The sequence below is a fragment of the Lynx rufus genome, unplaced genomic scaffold (genome assembly GCF_022079265.1).
Source record: "Lynx rufus isolate CCGP_SWC_20201006 ecotype Redwood Valley unplaced genomic scaffold, mLynRuf1.p SCAF_1, whole genome shotgun sequence".
NCBI lineage: Eukaryota > Metazoa > Chordata > Mammalia > Carnivora > Felidae > Lynx > Lynx rufus.
This window is the reverse complement of record NW_025814823.1, coordinates 164,811,436-164,833,646: the sequence shown is the minus strand read 5'-3', so window position 1 is coordinate 164,833,646 and position 22,211 is coordinate 164,811,436.

Sequence of the window (22,211 nt, the reverse complement as noted above, 5' to 3'; positions counted from 1 at the left end):
GAGATGATGTACAAAAGGAGATAGTATGCAGAGGTACGCAACACAAGTCTTCTCATCAAACTCTATTCTGCCACTACATCAACCATTATGGTAGAAAATGGTATCACTTTTAGGACAGCTTCATCTTTTCTCTTGTCTACTTCCCTTTATATTTTCTGTTCATCCCCCCTCTACACTCAATAGAAGGTCCTACATTTATCAAACACACACACAAAAACTTTTAACCACGAAATTTCATTACAACATAAAGATAACAGACTGTTTACAAGGAGTAGATGAAGTAGCCAACTAGGAAAATCATTGAAATACTAGAAAATGTGTTAAATATCAAATTAAGACTTCTTTTGAATGAAATGCATCATAAAAATGCTCATAAAATGCATCTAGCAAAATATGTGTAAAAATATTTAATGACATAGTAAACTGCTATAATGTAAATAGATAAAATTTGGTAAAAAACACAATAATATAGGGGCATATGGGTGGCTCAGTTGGTTAAGTGTCCAACTTCAGCTCAGGTCATGATCTTGCTGTTTGTGAGTTCAAGCCCCACATTGGGCTCTGGGCTGACACCTCAAAGTCTGTGGCCTGCTTTGTATTCTTGTGTCCCCCTCTCTTTCTGCCCCTCCCCTGCTCATGCTGTGTCTCTCTCTCTCTAAAATAAATAAAACATTTAAAAAACACCACAATAATATTAAAAGATATACATCCAAATACAATAGATTTGAGAAGATAAAGTCTTCCAAAATATTATACAATGCCTCTTTTTTATATGCCAGCAACTTGTATTTTTTTAAATGTTGACAAAGATATCTATGTATACATATACAAGTACCATGTGAAGATCCTATGACAAAATGTTAGTGATGAAATGACCATAAATCTGACCTTGATTCTCCTTTATCAGACTTTTATTACAGCTCTATTAAAAAAAGCATTTTATTATTTTTATTTTGCATAAAATCTAGAATTCATTCAGAGTTTTGCTAGTCAGTGGTATTTTACTAAATAAACCAATGACTACATGGATATAAATACAAAATCATATATGAAAACTCTACAAATAATGTTTTTAAAGTATATAGATATTTTTGGCAATTATTCTGAATAAACTCATTAATTTCTTGTTTACATGTACATTTTTCCTCAAATAATTTTTTTTCTTTCTTTTCCTCAGTACTTTATCTTATTAAGAGCATTTTCTTCTCTGTGTCCACTGGCTATTTTATTTTCTTTTTACGTTTACTTATGTAGTTTGAAAGAGAAAGAGATCTGGGGAGGGGCAGAGAAAGAGAGGGAGAGGGAGAGAGGGAATCTCAAGCAGGCTCCACACTGTCAGCATAGATCCTGACAGAGGGCTGGATCCCAGGAACCATAAAATCATAACCTTAGCCAAAATCAAGAGCCGGATGCTTAAACAACTGAATCACTCAGGCGCCCCCAACTGGCTATCTTAGAATAGAAGTGAGTCATAGAAGTTTCTCTACCCTTATTTTGCAATGATAATGCCTCATTCACAGAGATTTCAGAAAATATTGTAATAACCATATTGAAACAATATGAGTGATGATTAGAAAAAAAAGCAGCTAGCAATAATAAGGGCCTCTTTTTCTTTTCTTTCACCGTGATTACAATATCACTAAAGTTTACTGATTGTTTCCTTCACTCCAGGAACCAGGCTGAGGAAACAAAACCAAATATGACATCTGTATTTCCACAGCACATAGCACTTTTTTTTTAGTATTTCCACAATTTGTTAAAGATAATTATACTTCTCCCAGCTAGACTGTAAGCTACTAGAGAGGACAAGCTATACTGATCTTTTATCTTTTTATTTCTACTGCCTGACAAACATTCAGCTTTTATGAATGACGGAGTCAATGAATGAATGAACATCGAACTAAAGAAGAGTCTGCCTTCTAAGAAAATTGTTCTCTATTTTCCTAATAGACATGTAAATCCTTCAATAAGAATGTTGAATTTCCTATTCCCAACAGGAGTACTAGATCTCATTTGCTTTTAGTCTTTGCCTGTAACTTATAATTTTAGGTAAACATAAATGAGAGGAGCACAGTAACTACTTATTTAATTTTAACTTTTAAGTTAATTTTACCTTTTTGGGATTAAGTGATTTCGGAACAATCATCACATCATTTAAGTTATCCCCAAATTACTTTTCCCTTTCTGGGTTTTTGTTTGTTGTTAGTTTTTATTAAATAAACTCTAAGTAAATACTGGGCAACAGTGTATGCACATCTTTATTGGTTGTTAATTTGTAAGAATATGTCCTTTAAGCAAGGCAGAGATAATTCATCAAGTAATTCTTGTATTGTCCCTTTTCTTGTTAATAAGTTCCCCAGATAATCACATCATTATTGCTGTTTTCACAGTGAGGACTGACATAGTGGAGGAAACTGCATGAATACAATAACGAACTGATAAAAAAAAAAAAAAAGAAAAGAAAAGAAAACCTGGTGAAAAAAACAAAACAATTCTGTCAGTCACCTTAAGAAATGTCACCCCCAGGAAAATAAAACTGAGCATGTAGTGCGTACTGCATATATCTGCTTACATCCCTTGGGCCAAAAAAAAAAAAAAAGGCTTATTTATGTCTTTCATGGCTCTGGCTTACTGATCTTCTCTGGACCTCTTGACTGTCAATATTTTTGTTTGGGGGGAATACTTTTTCTCTTTCCAAGCTGAAAGAAAAATACAAGCTTGTTTTCTCCTTCCCTCCAGGATATAAAAGAAGAAAAACTGCAGTTAAAAAGAAACTCTTTTAAAAAGCAACTGCCATAAAAATAGGAGACACATGGCATGGGAAGAATTCAAATGTTTGCGTATTTCATGAAAAAGCTAATACTTCAGAATGCTGACTACTTTCCCCAAGTACTCTTTCTGTATTTATCATTAAGACCAATCCTCCCTGATTAAAAAGGTAAAGAAAACTCCAAGATCTTAATAGCCTGTATTAAATAGAGCTGTCTCATATATTCATAAAGACTTGGGTTTGATTTTCAGGAAGAGATGATAAGTCACTTTGATTAGGACTTCTCTAAGGATGCCTGTTGATCAGCTAGGTTATTATGTTTCTTCTTTCCTCTCCAACTCAAACCAGTTAAGGCTATGGAATTGCCAGTACATCTATTGTAAATGCATCATTGTATTTTGAAATCACAGATTTCACAACCAAATTACTTCTAGTTCACACATACACATATATTATCTTAAATTCTCTATCCATTGTACAATAACATCTTATTTGCCTACTGATTTTATAGTGTATAACAGATCCTATACAATCAAAAGAATTATGCCTACTTATTCTGCTGTCTAGAGTCAAACTAGCCACTTCATACAAATATAATTTCTGATGTTTTTACTTTATTCCAAGTATCTGAAAGTGAGAAAAAAAAACCCAGATACATACACATGAATTTGCCATGCAAAATAATAGGTGAATCCACACTTTTATTGTTTAAAACTGGCATGTTCTGGTAATCAACCAGAATTTCCTATGTTAAACATTCATATACACTATACCTTAGACACCAACACATTCAGAATGTGGTTTTTTCCCCACTAATCTCAAAATGCCATAAAGATAGAGAGAAGTTCTGTGATTTAAAACAGAAAACCTTTTTATGTGTCCTTCTTCCTTCAATCCCTTGTATCATATAGATGCTTACACATTTCTCACAATTACCTAAAATGCAAATATAAAGCTGGTACATTTGAGTACATTCCAATCTTATGTGTACTACTCTGAATTAAAAACAAATTCCATACTCTAAATGTAAAACTCTGCTATATCAGGAAAGAATTTTAATAACTCCATGGGTTTTTTAAAATTCAACAATGTACTTGCTAACAAAGAAGTCCAAATGCTCATGAGAGAGTGTATGTGGAAAGAAGAACACAAAGAGAGTACAGTAGCATTTTTACTCAATATGAAGAAAACACAAATATCTCAGCTCGCCACATATATTCAAATACTGATTTAGAAACTTTAAGAATAAGTTCAAAGCACAGAGGAACAATTACAGCTGAATCAAGTGAGCTACAGTTGGAGCTCTGTACCTGTTAAAATTGTTAGGGTTTAATGGCTTGGCAAGATGAAGAGTTTTCTTGGTAAAAACCAAATATTTTGGTCAGGAGTTTAATAAGATCAATGAGATTCTTTACATGCTCAAAAAAGTGCAGAGAACATATGGCACTGGTTGTTACAATGATAGTTCAAGGCTTGTTCTGAATGTTATGTAAAAAAGCCAGCAACCTAGTAACATCTACTTAAACGGATAATTATAGGAGGTACTAGAGGTGTGAAGAAAATATTGTCCCCAATTTAGAGTCCAGATAATACTCATACTTTTATTTTTTGAAAGCATAAATACATTATTTTCCCCTACATTCTTCAGGTCAGAAGCTCTTTTATGAAGACAAAAAAAAGTAGACAAAGAAATCTGACATTTCTTAGCCTCTAGTAGGTTATATTTTTAGACAGAGTGGTCACTGAAATAATCATTTGTTTTCAAAAATACTTAAGCATGGAATTATGAAGCATGCAATAAAGGTGAAAAATAAATGCCAAGAGGAAAATTAGTAATCGTTTACTGGAAATTAGAAAACACATTTTTAGCACAACTGCAAAATATATTTGGAGAAAGTCTGTATTTAGAATACTTAGTCAGAAAATTGAATCAGATAAGGAAAAATAATGTTTTCTCTTGTGATCAGTGCTACCATTTTTGCTTCTCTGAGTTGGCTGTGGGGTTTACATCTCATTAACCGACCCACACAATCATTAGGGCTGGAGGTCTAATAGATGCTTCTCTGTCTCACAATGCCTATTAAAGCAGTAGACACATCTTTAATGTGGTGTAACTTCCAATTAATTTTTAAGGTCAGCCTGTCGCATTGAAGTCAGCAGTGGTGCTGTCAAGGCTATCAGCTTGTGAGTGTATGTCTAGCAGACCTGTGATCTGCCACTCGCAAGCTTGGGCCTGGGCTGTGACGGCCTTGGCCATACTTGCCCTCATTCTTTCAGAAAGTTTATTTGGAAATATTTGACAATAATAAATCATATACAGCACTAATATAAATATAAATCAACATAATGAATTTTACTATCACGTGTCTCTGTTTTTATAGCCTAGAAGATTTAATAGCAATTCAGTAATACTGATTTTATGTAGTAAATTATTTCTTATTTAAAAATACGTAGAAGAAAAATGACTATTGTATTAGCAAGCTTTCTTCATAGGATATTTGGTGTTTTGTACTTAATAAGATGTACTGATGTGTCTTCTAGAAACAGGCAAAATAATGAGGCTGATATATCATATGTACATTTGACTATTTAAGTTGAGTAACTTAAAAGACATCCTTAGGGGCGCCTGGGTGGCGCAGTCGGTTAAGCGTCCGACTTCAGCCAGGTCACGATCTCGCGGTCCGTGAGTTCGAGCCCCGCGTCGGGCTCTGGGCTGATGGCTCAGAGCCTGGAGCCTGTTTCCGATTCTGTGTCTCCCTCTCTCTCTGCCCCTCCCCCGTTCATGCTCTGTCTCTCTCTGTCCCCAAAAAAAATAAATAAACGTTGAAAAAAAAATTAAAAAAAAAAGACATCCTTAATTGCCAATCTTTGCAAACAAAGTTCAAAATAGAAATAAATCACAAAGAATTCATTATGTAAACTATAAAATAATGAACAATATCATAAGATGTCTTCAAAACATTTGTGGTTGTGATCACCTATATAAAAACCAGCATCGGGGCGCCTGGGTGGCGCAGTCGGTTAAGCGTCCGACTTCAGCCAGGTCACGATCTCGCGGTCTGTGAGTTCGAGCCCCGCGTCAGGCTCTGGGCTGATGGCTCAGAGCCTGGAGCCTGTTTCCAATTCTGTGTCTCCCTCTCTCTCTGTCCCTCCCCCGTTCATGCTCTGTCTCTCTCTGTCCCAAAAATAAATAAACGTTGAAAAAAAAATTAAAAAAAAAAAAACCAGCATCAAATCAAAATGTGTAACGAAATTCTGAAATGCAATTATAACATTATGGTGAACAACTATTTATCTTACATTATTTACTGCAAAACACCTGAATCTTCTCATTAAAACATGTCTTCTTCTAAATGACAACATGTATGTGGTAATTAACCACAGCTAGGGTATACCTGACAGACATTCACCTTTTTATCAACAGTCAGATTGACTAACAAAATTGCTTTTTATACATCTGTGTTTATCACATATATACTAAATTCTGCCTGTAAAAGTTGGGATTCTCCTTATGGGAGTCTTACTTTTTTTTTTTTATTCTTTGGGGTTCTTACCATGTTGTTTTTAAAAATCTCAGCAAATTCAAGTTGTTTTTAATAGAAATGTGAAAAGTTAAAGTGATGAAAATTCTACAGAAAACTTGGAAGATTTGATTTTTGTCCTAAATTTGCAAAACATGAAAGTGGTATACTGTAATAGCAATAATTCTATGTTCTTTGCTAGTACACATGTGTAAATCTCAGGATTGCATCATGAAGATTTAAATAGATTACTTTAATGAGTCCTTAAATCATTTATCAAGCCTTAGAAATAAATTATATTTATGTGGAAAGAACAATATTATCTACATAGCCTAAGTGAATGGCAAAAATTAAGGGGGATTGTTACAATTAATGGGAAACTAAATATTCCAGATGGACATATCTACTCAATGTAAACAAATTCACTTTGTATTTCACAAGTACAAAATAATAAATTCTTTTATTCAATGTGTGAAAATAATTTTATGTTTAAAAGGAGCCCTCTCTTTGGGAAAAATATAATTTATAAGCAAAAGAGTCATTAAAAGCAGTTTGAATTTCAGCTTTCTAGGCTTTGAGTTCATGGTGACTTAAAAAAAGCAAAACAATCAAAAACTTGCTTTAATTTAAAAGTTCTGATTCATGATGAGTATAAGTTACAGGCACCTGTCAACTCCAGAAAAAAAGTATATATATAACAATTCTATAGTCTGCCTGCAAAACAGGAAGTATCCTCAGTGAATGAGAAACCATGAAGAACCCTTGAAAGATCAAGAGCAGATAGAACTGGATTATAAAAGGAAAACTCCGTTCAAACATAAGTAAGAGAACATTTCTGAAACAAGGCAGAGATTGCAAAGGGGGCTCTCTGTTGATTCCATTAGGTAAAACCTGCCATGTTTACAATTAACATATAAGTATCTGTGTGTGGGGATATATATATATATATGTATGTATCTTGTATATGTATATATCTTGATCATCAAACATCTTTCATGGGTAAATAGGGGAAAGGGAGAAAAAAATGGAAGTGAAATGGTGCTTTATAAAGGAAGCTCAAGATTTTAATTAACACTAGCCACTGACTAAAAAATTAAATATTAAAATTACTGAATATTCACTGTTGAAAATACTGAAAAATGCAGTATTTAAAGTGTGTTAAAATATGATGACAATTCATTTTCTGTAACATTGGAGTAGTCGTCTAATGCGTTAGAATAATCATTCCTTAAAAACAAACAATACCATTATATCATATATATATATATGTGTGTGTGTGTGTGTGTGTATACACATGAACACACACACACATATATATGTGTGCACATGCCTATTTGTATGTGAAGGAAAGGAACATATTCAAAGGAAGTAAGGAATTATGAAGCAAAGATGTCAGAGAGTAGAGATAAACACATGTGTACTCAGGATTTGGCACTGCTTTTCTTAGCAGATATTTGGCTATGCGTAGCTGGCAGGTTAATAATGTAAACATAATTTTGAAATGAACACATAACTTTAAGTAGAGGGAGAAAATTGGACAAAGCTTTATTCGTTTCATAGGCTTTGGCTGAGAAGCAGAAGTGCTAAATCTTAGGAGTAAGGCTAAGTAAAAAATAAAGCATTCTTCTCAAAGACAAAAATGCATCTTCAAATTACTTCAGTCTTCTATTGAATTTAACTGATCTGGTATTTCTAGTATCCAATCTCACTAACATCCAAAGGAAGATAGTTGAGAATATCAAATAACCTTTAAATTGTTTATTTAAAACTTCCAACAAATAAGGAAATTAAACCATGTGATTGTAAACCATGAAACAAATCAGAACATATAAGCACATGGGTATGGATAAGGAATATTTCAGCCATAAGCTTTAAAATAACTATATTACATAAATTTATGTGAACTAAAAGAGTACAGAAGTATTAAAAGACTACATTAAGAATTTTGTCACAATATGATAAAATTAAAAAATGAATATTGGATACTCAAAAAACATAGTAACTGAAATTAAGAATAAAAAAGAATTATTTTATAAATATTTTTAATGTTTATTTTGAGAGACAGAGTGCACATGTGGGCGAGTGGGGAAGGGGCAGAGAGAGAGGGAGAGAGAATCTCAAGCAGGGCCCACGCTGTCAGTGCAGAGCCCAACACTGGGTTTGATCTAATGACCGCAACATAATGACCTGAGGTGAAATCAAGTTGGAAGCTTAACCAACTGAGTCACCCAGGTGCCCCAATACAGAATTATTTACAGAAGACTAGATATAGCTGAAAAGAGAATTCAAATTAAAAGATAAATCAGGAAAAAAATATTTAGAATGAAACACAAAAGACAATAGAATGGAAAATAAAATAAATAACTAATACAAAAATGGGATATGGTGAGAAATGTAACAAATATGTAAACAGCAACCCAGGAGACAAGAGAATGAGGGAAAAGCAAATGCTTGAGACAATGGCAGGGAAAATGGCAAAACTGATGGAAGACATCAACCCAAATATTAAAGAAATTCTAAAAATCATGTGAAGAAACCATACAAAGGAAACAATACTGCAGCACTTCTAAAACAACTGAAAACCTAAGACAAAGAAGGTATCATACAAGTAGTGGAGAAAAGAAAAGAAAACAAAACAAAACACGGTAGAGGCTTAGGAAGCTGGCAGAATATTGGAGTAGTAGGAGGACCCTAAGCTCACCTCATTCCATGTTTACAACTAGATATCATTCACACCCCAGTACATAAACTAGAGAATGATTCAAAGACTATCAGAGCAAATTCCACAACTAAATGTAGAGAAGAAGCCACACTAGAGAGGTTAAGAGAAGTGTAGAAATGGTGGCCAGAAGGGAGGGAGCTGTGGTCAAGGAGAGGGAAAAGCATCAGAGCGTTCACACAGAGAAAGTGGATCCCCCTAGCATCTTGCCTTGAAAACAAGAGGGGCTGAATTCCATAAATTTGTATTACCAGTAGCTCTTGGATCCTGGAGCTCTAAAACTCAGCCAACTCAGCACTGGGCAAGCAGAAAGGGTGAGTGACACCCAGGTCTCTCCCTTAAAGAGACAGGAGCCCAGGGAGAAGCACTATAGAAGCAACAGCTTACACAGTGGGAATGAAATCTGTTTATACTGATTTCAGAGCATGTTGGGAGATTTCTCTGGGAACAAAGGGATTGACAGGTGTCATTTTCCTCTCTCACCCCCCCAGGATAAACACAAAGATACCTGCTGGAGGAAGTGCTACACAGACACTTGCTACCTAACCTGCTAGCAGTGCACTCAACTCACAAGTTCTCCTGAGGGCTTGTCAACCCCAAGCCTACCGGACCAAGCAAAAATTTTCTTAACCTGGTCCACAACCCCCATCCAACTGCCCTATATGCAGACTCCTCAATGCCTGGTCAATGCTGCTGCTGCACACCCAGCTGCTGCTGCATGTCCAGGGATCTGACCTAGGACTAAGGACTCAGTGCAAATTTTGCAAACATGCTGTCCTATCCTCAAGCCCTTCTGTGAACGTGTCACATCACAACTGGCCTACCTGGGTCTCACTAACATCACAGAGAGTAAGCATAGCCCATAACAGGCAAAGAGTCACTGAAAACATCAGGACTAACAGGAAAAGCAATTCAGATACAATAACCGGACACAAGAAACACACACAGTAGACTCCGCTGAACTGTCAGGTTCTAGTGACCAGGGTATATTGCACTGCAGGGAACTACAGGACCTCTTCATCATAAATCCCCTACTTTGAAGAATAGAAAACATAGCTGACTTTTCTAACAGAAACAGACACAAGGAAGTAGACAAAATGAGGAAACAGAGAAATACATCCCAAATGAAAGAACAGGACAAAAATTACAGCAGTTGATCTAAGCAAAAGAGAAACAAGTAATATACCTGATACATAATTTAAAGTAATGATCATAAAGATACTCACTGAACTTCAGAAAAGGGTAAAGGACACCAGTGAGATCCTTGACAAAGAGATAAAAAATAACATTATCAGAGATGAAGAACTCAATAAATAAAATGAAAAATATAATAGATGAAATAAATAGTAGACTACAGGAAGCAGAGAACATATCAGTGACCTGGAAGATGGAGTAATAGAAAGTAATCAAGCTCACCAGGAAACAGACAAATACTGCATAATGAGACAGACTTAGTGACTCTATCAAGCAGACTCTATCAAGCGTAACAATATTCACTTTATGGGGATCCCAAAAGGAGACAGAAGAAGAAGAGAGAAGGTTTGGGGGGGGGGGGCGCAGAAAATGTATTTGAAGGAATAAAAGCTGAAAACTTCCTGAATCTGGAGAGGGAAAGAGAAATCCACATGCAGGAGGCACAGAGATCTCCCAACAAATTCAACCCAAGGAAGTCTACACCATGACATATAACTATTAAAATAGCAAAAAACAGTGATAAAGAAAGAACTTTAAAGGTTGCAAGAGGAAAGAAGTCAGTTATATACAAAGGAAACCCCATAAGGCTATCAGCTCATTTTTCAGCAGAAACTTTGAAGGCCAGAAGGGAGAGCCAGGATGTATTCAAAGCGATGAAAGGGAAAATTCTGTAGCCAAGAATATTCATCCAGCAAGGCCATCACTCAGAATGGAAGGAGAGATAAAAAATTTTTCCAGACAAACAGAAGTTAAAATAATTCATGACCAGTGTAACCAGACAGACTCCCTGAGTGGAAAACAAAAACCATAAATAAAAGTAACAGAAATGGAAAGTACAAAAGCAAAAATAAAAAAGTGTATCTGTAAAAATCAATCAAGTGAAGGAAGCACAATATAAAAGAATATAAAACATGATACCAAGTATCTAAAATGTAGAGGGGAGAAGAGTAAAGAATGAATTCAAAATTCAGAGACCATCAGCTTAATATTGACTGGTATGCAAAAGATGTTCTATATAAACCGAATGGTAACCACAAATCAAAAAACAGTAATAGATAATGGAAAAATAGAGTAAGGAATCCAAGTATATCACTAAAGAACACCAACAAACTATGAAAGAGAGAAAGAGAAGAAAGGATCAAAGACCAACTATTAAAAAACACACAAAACAAGTAACAAAATGGCAATAAATACATATCTATTAATCATTACTTTGAATATAAATAGACTAAATGTTCCAATGAAAAAACATATGATGACAGAACGGATTTAAAAAAAAAGAACCATCTATATACTGCCTACAAGAGACTCATTTCAGATTTAAAGACACCTGCAAATTGAAAGTGAGTGGATGGAGAAACATTTGTCATGCAAATGCACTTCAAAAGAAAGCCAAAGTAGCAATACTATGCCAGAAAAAAATAGGCTTTAAGACAAAGTCTATAAAAAGAGATAAAGAAGGACAGTATCTAATAACAAAGGGGAAAATCCAACAATAAGATATAATAATGGTAAATATTTATGCACCCATGATGGAAGCATCCAAATACATAAAACAGTTATGAGCAAAGATAAATGAAAAATAATCAATAGTAATACAATATTAATAGGGAACTTTAACACGCCACTTACATGGATGGACAAATCATCCAAACAGAAAATAAACATAACAATGATTTTGAATGACACACTGGACCAGATGGACTTAAGAGATATATTCAGAACATTCCATCCTAAAACAGCAAAATATACATTCTTTTCAAGTACACACAGAATATTCTCCAGAATAGATCATGTATTAGGGCACACACACACACACACACACCCTCAACAAACTCAAAATGATCAAAGTCATATCATGTATCTTTTCTCACCATAATGCTATGAAAATAGAAATCAACCACAAGAAAAAATATGGAAGGACCTCAAATACATGGAGGTTAAATAACATACTACCAAACTATGAATCGCTCAACCAAGAAACCAAAGTAGAAATAAAAAAAGTGCTGGAAACAAATGAAAATGAAAACACAATGCTCCAAAAGATTTGGGATGTAGCAAAAACAAACCTAAAGGGATTATAGCAATACAGACACACCTCAAAACGTTAGGAAAAAAATCTCAAATAAAAACTTAACCTTATACCTAAAAGAACTAGAAAAACAACAAAAAAAACCCCAAACCAGAAGAAATAAGGAAATAATAAAGAACAAAACAAAAATAAATGATATGGAAACTAAAAATAAAGTAGATCAACAAAACCAAGGGCTGGTTCTTTGAACATCTCAACAAAACTGATCAAGTTCTAGCCAGATACATGAAACAAACAAACAATAAAGAGAGAGATAGAAAGAACTCAAATAAATAAAATCACCAATGAAAGAGGAAAAGGTAACAACACCACAAAAATACAATACTGTAAGAGAAAATTGTGAAAAACTATATGCCATCAAATTGAACAACTCAGAACAAATGCATAAACTCCCAGAAACATACCTATCAAAACTGAAGCAGAAAGAAATAGAAAATTTGACCAGACTGATTACCAACAAGGAGACTGAATGAGTAATCAAAACCTCCTAACAAACAAAAGTATAGGACCAGGCAACTCCACAGGTGAATTCAACCAAACATCTAAAGAGTTAATAACTATTCTACTCAAACTATTCCAAGGAAGGAAGGAAGGAAGGAAGGAAGGAAGACAGAAAAAAAGAAAGAAAGAAAGAAAGAAAGAAAGAAAGAAAGAAAGAAAGAAAGAAAGAAAGAAAAGAAAAGAAAAGAAAAGAAAAAACAGAAAAGGAAAACTTCCAAATTCATTCTATAAGGCAAGTACCACTCTGATATCAAAACCAGGTAAAAGCATAACAAAGAAAGAGAACTACAGGCCAATACTTCTGATGAACATAGATGCAAAAATCCTCAACAAAATGCTAACAAACAGAATCTAACAACACACTAAAAAAAATCATTCATCACAATCAAGTGGGACTTATTCCTAGATGCAAGTGTGGTTCAATATTCACAAATGAAATAACATACTACAGCAAATCAATAGCAGAAAGGACAAAAACATATGATCATTTCAATAGATGCAGAAGAAGCATTTGACAGAGTACAACACTCATTCATGATAAAAGCCCTCAACAAAGTAGGTTTAGAGGGAACATGCCTCAATATAATAAAGGCGATAAATGAAAAACACAGCAAATATCATGCTCAATAGGGAAGAACTAAGAGATTCCACCCACAGTCAGAAAAAATACAAGGTTGTCTACTCTCCCCACTTTCATTCTACATATTACTGGAAGCCCTAGCCACAGGAATTAAATAACAAAAAGAAATAAAAGGCATACAAATTTGTAAGGAAGAAGTAAAACTTTCAATATTTACAGATGACATGATACTCTATGTAGAAAACTCTAAAGACCCCACCAAAAAACTACAACAACTGGTAAATGAATTCAGTAAATTTGCAAGATAGAACATCAATGTATAGAAATCTGTTGCATTTCTGTACAATAGTAATGAAGCAGCAGAAGGAGAAGTTAAGAAAAGAATCCTGTTTTCATATGTACCAAAAATAATAAGATACCTAGAAATAAACCTAACCAAACAGGTGAAAGACCTGTACTCTGAAAACTATAAAACATTAATGAAAGAAACTGAAGATCACACAAAGAAATGGAAAAAACATTCCATGTTCATGGATTTTAAGAACAAATATTGTTTTTTCTTTGTCTCAAAGCAATCTAAACATTTAATGCAATGACTATCAAAATACCAAGAGCATTTTTCACAGCACTAGAACAAAATCCTAAAATTTATATGGAATCACAAAGGACCCCGAATGCCCAAAGCAATTTGGAAAAAGAAAGTAAAGCTGTAAATACCACAATTCTAGATGTCAAGTTATATTACAAAACTTTAGTGACCAAAACAATATGATACTGGCAAAAAATTGACACATACATCAATTAACAAATAGAAAACCCGAAAATAAATCCACAATTATATGGTCAATTAATCAACAAAGCAGCAAATAATTTCCAGGGAGGAAAGGACAGTGATGTTGGGAAAACTGGTTAGCTACATGCAAAAGAATGAAACTGGATCACTTTCTTATACTACTATATTCACTCATCCTCAGAGAAATGCAAACCAAAACTATAATGAGGTATTATCTCATGCTTGTTAGAATGGCTAAAATAAAAAAACACAAGAAATTAGTGTTGATGAGGATATGGAGAAAAAAGAACCCTCATGTACTTTGGGTAGAAATGCAAACTGGTGCAGCAACTGTGGAAAACAGTATGGAGTTTCCTCAAAAACTTAAAAATAGAAATACCCTAGGATCCAGTAATTGCACTACTCATTATTTACCCCCAAAATACAAAAACACTAATTCAAAGGTATACATGCACCATTATGTTTATTGCAGCATTATTTAGAATAATACTAACCAAATAACCAAACTATGGAAACAGCCCAAGTGTCCACCTACAGATGAATGAATAAAGAAGAGTGTCATTCAGACACACACACACACACACACACACACACACACATATATATATATACACACACACATATACAATGGAATATTATTGTCATGAAAAAAAAAACGGAATCTTGCCACTTGCAAGGACATGGATAGCGCTAGAAAGTATAATGCTAAGCAAAGTCAGTAAGAGAAAGACAAATACGATATGATTTCACTAATATACACTAGTATGTGGCATTTAAGAAACAAAACAAATGAGCAAAGGGGAAAAAAGAAAGAGAAACAAACTAACAAACAGATATTTATAGAGAACAAACTGATGGTTATCAGAGGGGAGGTGGGTGGGGGGAAAATGAAATAAATGTCATGTCAAAAGAGCAACAATAAGAATGAAGGTTGAATTTTCAACAGGAATAACAGGTCAGAGAACAATAAGATGAATTTTATACTTAATGTGATAAAAGAAAATCATTTCCATTTTGGAATTCTATATCATCCAAATTTCTAATTTAAAATTAATATGCAGTATAAATGCCATCCAAAAAAAGAAAGCTGAAAGAAATTTCAGGACAAAAATTGAGATAATTTATCATTAGCATACCAACACTCAATACAGTATTAAAGTGTTTTTTCTAAAGCAGAACATAAATAATCTCAGATAAAATCTTGTAGATACAGGGGGAACAAAGAACAATATAAAAAGGGCATGTATAAGTAAAACAGTAAATAGTGATTGTCTGAAATAAAACAATATTGTTGAATTAGATTGAAAGAATTAAAAAGTATACACTAAATATATTAACAAAATAAATTTAGTCCCACTATATGAATATTAGGAAAAGTAAACATTGTGGCCAAATGAATTACTAGAGAAAAAGAGAAGTTAATGAGAAATATTTCAATCAAAATAATCAGAAATCAAAGGAGAAAAGACAAGTCTGTATTAATGTGGTAGATGTTAACACATTTTTAGTTATAAGACAACCAGAGCAAAAACATTAAGCACATTCCTTTCAAATGCATACAAAATTACCATAATTATCAATATTCTTAGACATAAAAGATGCCTATGCAAATTTCAAAGGCTTGAATCATAAAATGGAAAATTTCAGCAGTAAGTCAATAAAAAATTATACTAAGTAATTTTATTCTTGGATTTCAGGAAACTATGCTTAATTATCCAAGGCTCAAAGAGTAAACCCAAATGGGAATTAACCAAAAATAATTTTATAAGTTAGTATAATTCAAAAAAACGACATAAAAAAGAGAATATGATAATGTATCAAACCTTAAGAGCTAAAAGTAGAGCCACAATAAGACAGAAATTATATACTAAATGTTTCAATTAGACAAAAGGTTTCCAATCAATTATATAATTATCTGTCTCTGATATAGAAAGATGAGAGCAAATATAACTCAAAGAAATTACAACATCTAACATACAAACAGAAGCAAAAATATTAAAATAAAATTTTGAAAAGAGAGTAAACAAAAATTATTTTTAATTACATTTGTCTTTGTGTTTTTATAAAGATGAATTAAGTTTCTAAAACTTTGGTACATTGAATTAAAAAAAAGAATTTGTGGGAAGCCTGGGTGGCTCAGTTGGTTAGGCGACCGACTTCAACCCAGGTCATGATCTCGCAGTTTCTGAGTTCAAGCCCTGCATCGGGCTCTGTGCTGACAGCTCAGAGCCTGGAGCCTCCTTCAGATTCCATATCTCCCCCTCTCTCTACTCCTCCCCTGCTCATGCTGTGTGTCTGTCTCTCAATAAAAAATAAATGCTAAAAAATTAAAAGAAAAAAGAATTTGCAACATCAATTTCAAAAGGAAACAATAAAAGGGAACATCATTACAAAATTTATGAATATTAACAAGAATCTAAGATGTCATTAACAATTATAAAATACCAATAAATTTGAAACTATTAGATGCAAAAAAATGCAGAAAAGTTTGATTTGTAAATTGCACAGGAAAGAAAAGAAAATCTAACTAATATTTAAAGAAAGAGAGTTTGTAATTAAAATCTTTCCCACTTTGAAACATCTAGGCCAGATAGCTCCAGGAGTAGGTTGTGCCAAATGTTGAAGGAAAAGATAAGATAGATATGACACAATGTCTTCCACAGAAAGGAATTAATGCAGATAGGTCTAATTGTTGTATGAGGACATCATTACCTTGATATCAAAACCTGACAAAGATTAGAAGGAAGGAAAAGTATAAAAAACATTTCTCCTGCAAAGTTAGTTTAATTTTGTAAGTTTTATATAGTTCAAAACAAAACTATATAAAAAGGAGAAAAAGAAACATATAATAACATTAATAATTTTTCATGAAGACAATTCACTGCTTTTGACCAAAATATTTGTCTACTAAACTGTCATATTTCTTAATTTTAAACAGAGTATATACCAAAATTTCTTTCAATACAGAAAACATTAGCTTTAATTTTTAAATGCTGAAATTGTTTCCTCCTTTCTAAAGGAAATACGTTGTCAGCACATGTATTCAATACTGAAATAAATGCTTCCACCTATCTATAATTAGGAAAAGGAAGTACACATATGATGCTGGAAAGCAAAAACTAGCAAGAACACTAACAAAAAAATATGAAAATTTTGTTATTTTCAGACGATGAGACTGTGTTGCATAAAATACAAAAAAAATTATATATTATCTATAAAAATTAATAAGTGAATGCATAAAGATTACTAAATACAAAAAAATCTCTGCAAAAATTAACTTTACACTACATTTTAACAGAAGTATATGCATACATACACACACCTGCGTATATATGTGTGTGTGTGTGTGTGTGTGTGTATATATATATATATATATACACACACACACACACATATATATAGTTTTACACATATACAGTATATGTATATAATTTAGATATATAATATGAAATATATATATATATATAAACAGATTATATATCTGTTACACATATACACATATGCAGGCTTGAAAGAAATTAAGAAAATCTAAAACAACATGTCTGGATGTGATGTCCATTTTGCAGATAAGAATACTGAGACTCCTGGGCCACCTGGGTGGTTCTGGCAGTTAAGTGTCATGTTTTGGCTCAGGTCAAGATCCTGTGGTTCGTGGGTTCAAGCCCCATATCGGGCTTGCTGCTGTCAGTGCAAAGCCCGCTTCAGATCCTCTGTCCCAATCTCTCTGCCCCCTCCTCTGCTTGAGATCTCTCAAAAATAAATTAAACTTAAAAAAAAGGAAAAAGAAAAAGAAAAAAGAAAAAAGAATGCTGAGATTCCCAGGCAGGGTTAAATCATTTTAGCTTAGGTTGTAATTCAGGCTACCACCTCTCAAAATGTCTGGAAAAGTTCTGTTTAATGATCTTAGTGAAGACTATCAACATGTTCTTCAGAAATATAAAAAAATTGGGGCGCCTGGGTGGCGCAGTCGGTTAAGCGTCCAACTTCAGCCAGGTCACGATCTCGCGGTCCGTGGGTTCGAGCCCCGCGTCAGGCTCTGGGCTGATGGCTCAGAGCCTGGAGCCTGTTTCTGATTCTGTGTCTCCCTCTCTCTCTGCCCCTCCCCCGTTCATGCTCTGTCTCTCTCTGTCCCAAAAATGAAAAAAAAAAAAAAAAAAAACGTTGAAAAAAAGACATATAAAAAAATTAATAAAAATAAGTTAAAATTTTGTTTTGTATCTTGCTGTATTTTTTTCAATTAAAAAAACTTACCAGGAACAAGATCTTCTAAACCATTGAAAACTACACCTTACTTTCATTTATTTGTTTCTTATCAATAAAAAAAGGAATCGCTGAATCAGAGCATGAGTAGGTTACGTCTGAAAATGATTCCTTTACAATTATGCCTATCCATTAAAGGATCTGCATTTTTCTACTGATTGTACCTTGAAATTATGACTTCGTTGAAATGTTTGTGGTGATGGATAGGAAAAATGTAGTATAATAAAGTAAATATTCAAGCAAACATTAAGTGTTGAGGTTGAAAAAATCGAGGTTGTATATTTGGCATCTATGGAAACAGAAAATTGAAAATGGAAAAGAAATGTTCTTTAAAATGAGCAATATGTGTAATTCTGACTCTTATTAGTAAGATTTGCTAAGATTTCTTCCTTTTCCTTACTTTTATCTGGACTCTTTCCTTTTCTCTATTGATTCTATTGATCTAGGCTTAGATTCTATTCCAATTTCTCCTCAATGTGAGGATTGTTCTAGAAGTGAGCCTTGGCTTCTTAATTTTGAGGTTCTTGGGGCCTAGAATGCTTCATCTAATGTAGATATTACTGTGACCCCTTGCATTCATCTACTATTGGAGTGGGCAAAATCTGCCTGTTTTTCACTATCCTTATATTATTCTTCCGTATTTTCTTTTAAGTAACCGTTGACTGTTTTGGAGTTCTCAAGTCCATCTGTTGGCCCATTTTTTCTTGTGCATTTGTATGTTCCATTGTTCATATTATACAGGTGTTGAAACTGTGGGTAGCTTGTCCCTAGTTGATCACATATTGAGATTCTTAGAGATTCTTTGACATCTAGTTGTTTTGTTTTGTAAATTATGTCTATGTGATTATTGTTTTGCTACCATATTTGCACTCACTGCTTCTATGGGGTGTTCAGAAATATTTAGAATCCTTGCCACTACATTCTTCTTCTCATCTAGCCACATATGACTTATTAGGCTTAATTTAAATTAAATAAAATTAAAACAGTATTTCCTCAGTCACACTAGCCATGTTTCATGTGCTCAATAGCCATCTGGACCTAAGGAGCCCTAGCAAACATAAAGAATATAGAATATTCCCATCTTCACAAAAAGTTCTATTGAATAGTGATGAATTAGAAAAATGCAGTTTTTTTTATTTTATGCCTTTATTTTATTTATTTTTTAACTTGTTTCATTTTTTTTTTAATTTACATCCAAATTAGTTAGGATATAGTGCAACAATTTCAGGAATAAATTCTTTAGTGCCCCTTACCCATTTAGCCCACCCCCCCTTCCACAACCCCTCCAGTAGTAACCCTCAATTTGTTCTCCAAATTTGAGTCTCTTCTGTTTTGTTCCCCTCCATGTTTTTATATTATTTTTATTTCCCTTCCCTTATGTTCATCTGTTTTGTCTCTTAAAGTTCTCATATAAGTGAAGTCATACGATACTTGTCTTTCTCTGACCAATTTCACTTAGCGTAATGCCCTCCAGTTCCATCCATGTAGTTGCAAATGGCAAGATTTCATTCTTTTTGATTGCCAAGTAATACTCCATTGTGTGTGTGCACACACCACATTTTCTTTATCCATTCATCCACCGATGGACATTTGAGCTCTTTCCATACTTTGGCTATTGTTTTAAACATGGGGGTGCATGTGTCCCTTTGAAACAGCACACATGTATCCCTTGGATACATGTAGAGTAGTTCTATTTTTAGCTTTTTGAGGAGCCTCCATACTGTTTTCCAGAGTGGCTGCACCAGCTTGCATTCCCATAGAAAAATGCAGTTTTAAATATTTTTTTTCCCTATCCATGTTACGGTTTTCTTCCTGTACATGCAACATATTTTATTTCATTTATTTAAAATAAGTAACAAATTTTATGAGGTGTCTGGGTGGCTCAGCCAGTTAGTTAAGTGTCTGACTTTGGTTCAGGTCAGGCTCTTGAGTTCGATCCCTGCGTCAGGCTCTGTGCTGACAGCTGAGAGCCTGTTGGCTTCAGATTCTGTTTCTCTCTCCTCCTCTCTCTCTGCCCCTCCCCCACTGGCACTTTCTCTCTCTCTCTCTCTCTCTCTCTCTCTCTCTCTCTCTCTCTCAAAAATAAATAACCTTAAAACAATTTTAAATAACTAACAAATTTTATAAACATGATGCTTTATAATGTCTAACTCATAGCTTCCTCACAAAATGCTTTGAAGTAGAGATTATCAGTGTTGTTATTGTTGTTACTATGTTTGCTATTATTTTATATAAAGATACTGACGAAAAATCCACAAACCTGTGATGGTTTTTGGCTGGCCTAGATAGTAAGTTGTCTATTTGAAATGATACGCTCTTTTTGTTCTATTCTGCAGTCTTTCATAGAGTAAAGCAAAGAAATTCAGCTATCAAAATTTGATGGTTACATTCCAAAATAAAGTTCAATTCCTTTGTGCTAATTCTGTTGTCAATTTATCATTTGCAATGACCAATTATAATTTAAAATAATATTCTAATAATATTCTAATGTGCCCTTTGGAAAAGCACTATTCTATAGAGATATTTGGTGGCCTTATTCAGAACAAATATTGCTTTCACCTCCTTCCTTATTCCGACCCCACCACCAGCTTAAAATTTATAACTTAGTTAGCTAAAATAAATTTCTCTGTAGCAAGGAGTTCCCCCAGAGTCTGATAGTCTTAAGTAAATGGAAAAAAAAAGAGTTTAGAAACATGCAAATCAAAGGACTTCATCATGGATGTTGGCAACTCACTTAAAATGCATCATGTCCCTAAGGTCAATCTTGAAAGAAATGATGATGTGTTCAAAGTCAGTGTGACCAATTCTGAGGTCATATTTTCATAAAGTATTCAATTAAATATTCCAAGGTGTTCTTTTTTAAAAGTTAATTTGAGAGAGCTCTTTTTAAAATGTTCAAATATTGAAAGTATTTTTCTCTTCTCCAACTTAGAGAGTTCAAGCCAAAACATATTTATTATTTTTATTTCTATACTGGATTATATTAAGTCTACAAATTCATTTTGAATAATCTTCTACAATATATGTATACACAGATTGTGCAATACATTTTATGTATATAATTCCTAGGCCTATGAGTATGGTGGTAAAAGCTTATACCATAGATGCAATGCATGTGCATTAATGTATTATAAATAAAAGAAGATAGCTCATTCTAGGTCAAATGGTTTTTTTTTCAAAAATATTCTTTATCAGAATATTAATATTTAAGATGATGTTTATCAAAGAAATAACAAAATTTGATGAGGATCTTCAAAATATAAAGCTAATTATTCTGTTTACTTTCAAGGTATTATAGAAATGAAAAATTAAAACATTTTAATTGAGCAAGATTTTATAGCAAAATTTGCTTTTGAATATTTTTCTGGACATTATAGGAAAAAATACCTATTTTCTTTCGTCATTTGCCATGAAAATCTCAGTTTACATACAGTAAGAACCAAAATTATTTTAAAACTATAATTGGCCATTGTAAATGGTAGTATAAGAATTAGAACAACGGGGCGCCTGGGTGGCGCAGTCGGTTAAGCGTCCGACTTCAGCCAGGTCACGATCACGCGGTCCGTGAGTTCGAGCCCCGCGTCAGGCTCTGGGCTGATGGCTCAGAGCCTGGAGCCTGTTTCCGATTCTGTGTCTCCCTCTCTCTCTGCCCCTCCCCCGTTCATGCTCTGTCTCTCTCTGTCCCAAAAATAAATAAACGTTGAAAAAAAAAATTAAAAAAAAAAAAAAAGAATTAGAACAATATTTGGGACCTATGAGTAAAGGGCTGGTTCTCAGGTAA